We start from the raw sequence: 6629 nt of genomic DNA on the forward strand, positions 1-6629 counted from the left end.
GCAAAGGCGATAGGAGACAATGGCCATTGCTAGAAGGGGAAATGAAGAAATTTGTTTGGCTTGTTTTTAATGATAGGTTTCAGCAGGTTTATATGTTTTGCAAAATGAAAGAATAAAGAGAGAGGATAGAGAAGAGAGAATAAAGAGTTGATAGCATTAGGTTGAATTAGGAATGAAAAGGGGAAAGACAACAGGAGGATCAGACAAGTCAGAGAGATGGATCTTAAATAATCAGAGAAGTGCTCCTCCATTACCATAGCGACTGGAATGGAGATGGCTGGAAATCCAGATACTTAGGTATTGTTGCTGGAGGGAAGACGAGAGAGTTCCCACCTTAGGATTTTGACTTTCTCTTTGCAGTAGATGGGTCATCTTCTCAGAACAAGGAAAATTATAGGAGAAATTTGAAGAGAGTGAAGAGAGTTTGAGGTAGTCTTTGTGGAAGAGAGAAAGCAAAGTGACCAAAGAAACAATAGCATGCCTAGGCAGAGTTGGAAGGCCATTCCAGGTTGAGATTTCTGAGTGCCTAATGGCAATTTTCCTGCTGATTAGTTTTCTCCATGAGAACTCAGCTAGTGGAGTGGAGGCACAGACAAAACAGACAGTTGGATTCGTGAAGATATTTAGTCAACTAGGTTGAACTGGTAACTGTGATGCCATTAAGAATGCCTAAGTAGGCCCACCGTGATGCAAGGTGGTCCTCTTAAAGCTTCAGTAACCCAATGATGCCAGTTCAGTCCTTTTCATTTCAAAGCAAAGAGGTTGGCTTAGAAATGTATGATATAAAGTAGAACCATAGGAAACCCTCACCAGATTAAACATCACAGACCTAAAGACTTAGCTACTTTGACATGTGTAGTTTAACTCTAATGGAGACTCTAATGTGCTTTAATTTATGTATTTATGTGAAATCTAAAACTATTTTCCTCACCACATCTCCAATGTCCAGCACAGTACCTGACACATGTCAATGTACAGTAAGTGTTTAACGAATGTTAGTTTCAGTATGACTTGCTACAGAGATGGTAAAAAGTATTCTTGGAAACCATAGTCTTGGATAAGGTGACTCACCAAGGATATTAGTTCTCCCAAAACTAACATAAGATTAACACAATTTCAATAAAATATCAACAAAAGTTTTGTGGAATTAGGTAAGTTTTTAATAAAGTTCCTATAAAAAATAAACATGCAAGAATAGATAGGAAAATACAAAAAGAAAAACAAAGGGGACTAGCTCAACCAAATATTTTTTTTTAAAGATTGTATTTATTTATTCATGAGAGACACAGAGAGAGGCAGAGACACAGGCAGAGGGAGAAGCAGGCTACATGCAGGGAGCCCAACATGGGACTCGATCCTGGGTCTCCCGGCATCAGGCCCTGGGCTGAAGGCTCCTGGGCTGAAGGTGGTGCTAAACAGCTAAGCCACCAGGGCTGCCCAGCGCAACCAAGTATTAAAATATATTGTAAAGCCTCTATAATTAAAACAATGTGGCAATGGGGACATAAATAGATAGATGAACCAATGAAATAGAATAAACCTTAGGTAGACATGGAAATTAGTGTATGATAAAGACGGCATCTCGAATAATTTGGGATGAAGACGGACTTTGGTAATAAATGATGTTGAGACAACTGCTTGGCCATTTGGGAGAAAATATATCCATGACTAACATTGTATATGAGTAAACTTCAAATGCATCAGGAAAGTAAAAGTAAAAAAGGAAGCTATACGAGGATTAGAATAAAGCACAACTGAATTCTTCTTAAACATTAGTATAAGGAAAAGTATAAGGAAAAGTTTTGAAATTATAAAAATTACTCAAGTATCCAAATCCTGAGGAAATAAATCAAATATTTATAAATGTGACTATGCAAAGATACAAAATTTTGTGCGGCAAAAAAAAAAAATGCTATCAGACTGGCACATATTCTGTTGATAAGATTTTGTGGAAGCAGGCATTCTCTTATTTGGTGGTGGAAATACAAACTAGTACACCCTTGTGGAGGAGGACTCAGCAAACGAGTCAGTATAACAAAAGTACATATGTCAATACTTTTTGACCCAGCTATCCCACTTCTAGGAATTTACCATGAAGATACACCTTCCAACAGTATGAAAATATATATGCACATTGCAGGGTTGTTTGTAACTGCAAAATATTGGGAACAATGTAAATGCCCATACATTCATAGCTGTTCAATAAACTGGTAATCCAAAAAAATGCTGTAGGAAATAATGGTCTCCATGAACGGCTGTGTTATATTTTTTTAAGTGAAAAGAGCAACGTGTAAAAGAGTATTTATTATGATACCTTTCAACTAAAAAGGGAAAATAAAATATACATGTATCATTTGTGGAAAAATAAATGAGGAAGGATAAACCAAAACCCTACAAAATTGATTCTCTATAGGAAGTGTATGGGAATGGGACATAAAAAATGTGAGAATTGGAGCAAGGTAGAAGGGATGGGAAGGAAGTTGTGATACTTCCCTCGGTGTAACTTTCTGTGTTATGAATTTTAGAACCATGCTAGTGGTTCATCTACTCAGATTATAAATAATCTAAATCAACCAGGATTGAGAAGGAAGGACACACTAAAACTGGAATGACAACAATAATAAAACCGCTTAAATGTATTATAAATGAAAGCCATAAGTACACTGAAGGGATTGAGAAAGAAAAAAATGAACAAATGAGGGAGGGGTAAATGGCAGGGCAGGGAAGCAAAAATATTCACCATATTCAACCAATATGTTGTATAATGTACAAAAATTAATTCAAAAAGGATCATAGACCGAAATGTATAGCATTTCTAGATGAAAACATTGGAATTCATAAAAATTAAGAGTTTCTGCTCTTTTTTTTAAAGATCTTATGTATTTATTCATGAGAGACACAGAGAGAGAGGCAGAGACACAGGCAGAGAGAGAAGCATGCTCCCTGCAGGAAGCTCGATGCGGGACTCGATCCCAGACCCTGGGATCACCAGCTGAGCCAAAAGCAGATGCTCAACCACTGAGCCACCCAGGTGCCCCCTTTTTTCTCTTTTTATTGAGTTTTTGCTCTTTCAAGACACTGTTGAGAGAATGGAAAGATAAACAATGGACTGCAAGATAATATCTGCAGATGAGATATCTAGTAAAAGTCTTATATCTATAATATATAAAGAACCCTTAAAACTCATTAAGAAGGATCAATACCTGAGAGACATCAGCAAGATGGCAGAATAGAAAGCTTGGCACCCTCCTTCCTCCCACAGACCCATCAATTCAACAGTAATACACAGACCAATTCCATTTGTGAGAAATCCAGAAACCAGATAAGAGGTTCCCACACTGTGTGCAAGTGCAAAAACATCCATATGAAAGCCAGTAAGAGAACTCAAGGACCCTCTCATCATAATCCCTCCCCTCTGGCACAGCACCACCTAACTGAGAGGAAGCCCTCAGTCCCTAGCTTGTTTCTAGGGAGGGAAGAAAAGGACTGAATGATGTACCCAACATTCTCACCTTTCTGAGGACTTCCCAAGGGACTGGTTTCTGTCTTGCTTGAGTTTGAGCACTGAGAACAGAGGCCCCACATTGGGAAACACTGAGAACAGAGGTAGCAGTCAGGACTACATATACACATCTCCCACAGATCCTCTTCCGAGTTCAGTGTACAGTGAAAAAAATGGAAACCCTCATAGCCTCGCTTCTCTCCCTGGGGAAGGAAGGAAGTGGACCTTGCATCCCACAATCCAACTATTGGGAAACTGTCTGAAGGACTGGCTTGTATCTTAACCTGAACGCTTCTTAGAATGTTGATAAGATACCAAGCATACTCTAGATGCCTGGAGGCTTATGAGAATAAAGGCAAACATTTGGACCAGCATTTACTCACCCACCAGAGTCCCCTACACTTGACTCAGCACAGCCCAATCAGGAAGATTCCCAGCTCCTAGGTAATCCCTGAAGAGGAAGACAAGAGACTGAAACATACATACAACATTCAGATTTTGAGGTGGCTGCCTGAGAACTGGTTCCAGTCTTGCCTGTCTCAGAGCACAGATGGAACCTGACATACTCTAGACATCTGGTGATCTCTGAGAACAAAAAGATCAGAGCTGCTGCTCTGGAAGATCTATGATATAGCAGACAGATACCAGAGGGAGGAAGGGATTATAAAATCCTGAAATAAGAAACCAGCAGATCCTTCTGATTGGGAATTTATACAAACAAGACCAGGGAAGACATACAGATAAAGAAAATTTGAGAGCCCCACCCCCCACATTTCTCTGGCAGGGCTGATTGGTAAGAGTCTCCTTCTGTATGAAGCCAGTCCAGGAATATTGGGAGAGGAGGTGTTTTTTCCAATGCACAGATCCCAATACAAAGAGTGAAGAAAAACAAAAAAAACAGGGAAACATAGCCCCAGAAAAGGAACAAGCTAAATGTCCAGAAACTGACACTAATGAAATGTAGGTTTAAGAATTATCACACAGAGAATTCCAAGTAACTATCATAAAAATATTCAGTGAGTTCATGGTAACAATGCATAACAAAATGAGAATCTCAACAAAGAGAGGTATAGAAAATAACCAAACTAAAAACTTGGAGCTGAAGCTTCAATACAACAGCTGAACTGAAAAATTGACTAGAGGGGTTTAACAGCAGATTAGCAAGCATAAGAAAAAAATGAGTGAACGCAAAGAAATGTCATTTGAAATTATCCAGCTGGAAGAACAAAAAGAAGAATGAAAAATTCGAGGGACTTAAGGTAGGCCATCAAATAGACCAATAGTATGGGAATCTCAGAAGGGGCGTGCAGAAGGAGAAGAAAGCTATTTTAAAAACTAATGGTCAAAAACCTTCAAATTTCAGGAAAGAAATGGACATCCAGCTCCAAGAATGCCAACAGTCTCCAAAGAAAGGATGAATCTAAAGAAGTCCACACTGACCACAATATAATAATCAAACTGTCAAAAGCTAAAGACAAGGAGAAAATTTCTTTAAAAAGAAGATTTTAGGGACACCTGAATGGCTTTGTGGTTAAGCATCTGCCTTGGGCTCAGGGCGTGATCTGGAGTCCTGGAATCAAGTCCCACATCAGGCTCCCTGCATGGAGCCTGCTTCTCCCTCTGCCTGTGTCTCTGCCTCTTAAAAATTTTTTTTAAAAAATTTTATTTATTCATTCATGAGAGACACACAGAGAGAGGCAAAGACGTAGGAAGACAGAGAAGCAGGCTCTCTGCGAGAAGCCTGATGCAGCACTGGATCCCAGAACCCCAGGATCACGACCTGAGCCAAAGACAGACACTCAACCACTGAGCCACCCAGGTGCCTCAAAGAGAAAATTTCTATAGCAGACTTACAAGAAATGCTAAAGGCAGTTCTTCAACTTGAAACAAAAGGATTCTAAAAAGCAATACAAAAGCATACAAACCATAAAACTTGCTGGTAAAGGTAAATATAGAGAGAAATGCAGAATACTGTAATACTCCAACAGTGATGTGCAAATCACTTTTAGTTCAAGTGTAGAAGTTAAAATACAAAAGTACAAAAAAAAACTATAAGTAAAAGCTATAAAAATCTTACATGAAGTGGATACACAATAAAAAAAGATGTAAAATTTGGGCAGCTCAGTGGTTTAGTGCTGCCTTCAGCCCAGGACATGATCCTGGAGACCCGGAATTGAGTCCCACGTCGGGCTCCCTACATGGAGTCTGCTTCTCCCTCTGCCTGTGTTTCTGCCTCTCTCTCTCTCATGAATAAATAAATAAAATCTTAAAAAAAAAGATGTAAAATTTGGCATCAATAACATAAAGTGTTTGTGGGGGAGACATAAAAGTAAAGAGTCTTGTGACTAAAGAGTTTTTGTCAACTTAAAGCAGGGTGTTAAAAGTATAAGAAGTTTTATGTAAGAACCATGATAATTACAAAGAAAATACCTATAGAAATGCACAAAAGAAGGGGTGCCTGAGTGACTCAGTCAATTGAGGGTCCAATTCTTGATTTTGCCTTGGGTCATGATCTTGGGGTGGTGGGATTGAGCTCCATGTCAGTCTCCATGCTGGATGTGGAGCCTACTTAAGATTCTCTCTCTCTCTCTCTCTCTCTCTCTCTGCCCCTCCTCCTCCTTGTGCGCACTCTAAAAAGAAAGGACACAAGAGAAAGTGAGGAAATGAGAAAACAATCAAAGCATGCTACTCAAAAAGATGATAAATTTTTTTTAAAAAAAATCAATAAACCACAAAGGAAGACAGCAAGAGAGAAAAGGGACAAAAGAGCTACAAAAGAGATATCAAACAATTAATAAAATGGCAATAGGAAGACCTTCTCTCTCAATAATTACTTTAAATGTAAATGCATTAAACTCCCCAATCAAAATACATACAGTGGTTGAAAGGACAAAAAAAAATTTTTAAGATCCAACTATATGCTTAAAAAAATTTTAAGAGCCAACTATATTTATGGGCCTACTCTAGATTTAAGGGCACACAGAGACTGAAAGGAAGGGATGGCAAAAATACAGAGCAAAATAGGAGCAAATAAACTTCAACAGCATATTGTGAGGATCTTATACATGACCAAGTGGGAATTTTCGCTAGGATGCAAGGTCAGTTGAATGTAAGTAAATCAATCAGT

Source organism: Canis lupus, chromosome 27 (genome assembly GCF_003254725.2).
Source record: "Canis lupus dingo isolate Sandy chromosome 27, ASM325472v2, whole genome shotgun sequence".
Lineage (NCBI taxonomy): Eukaryota > Metazoa > Chordata > Mammalia > Carnivora > Canidae > Canis > Canis lupus.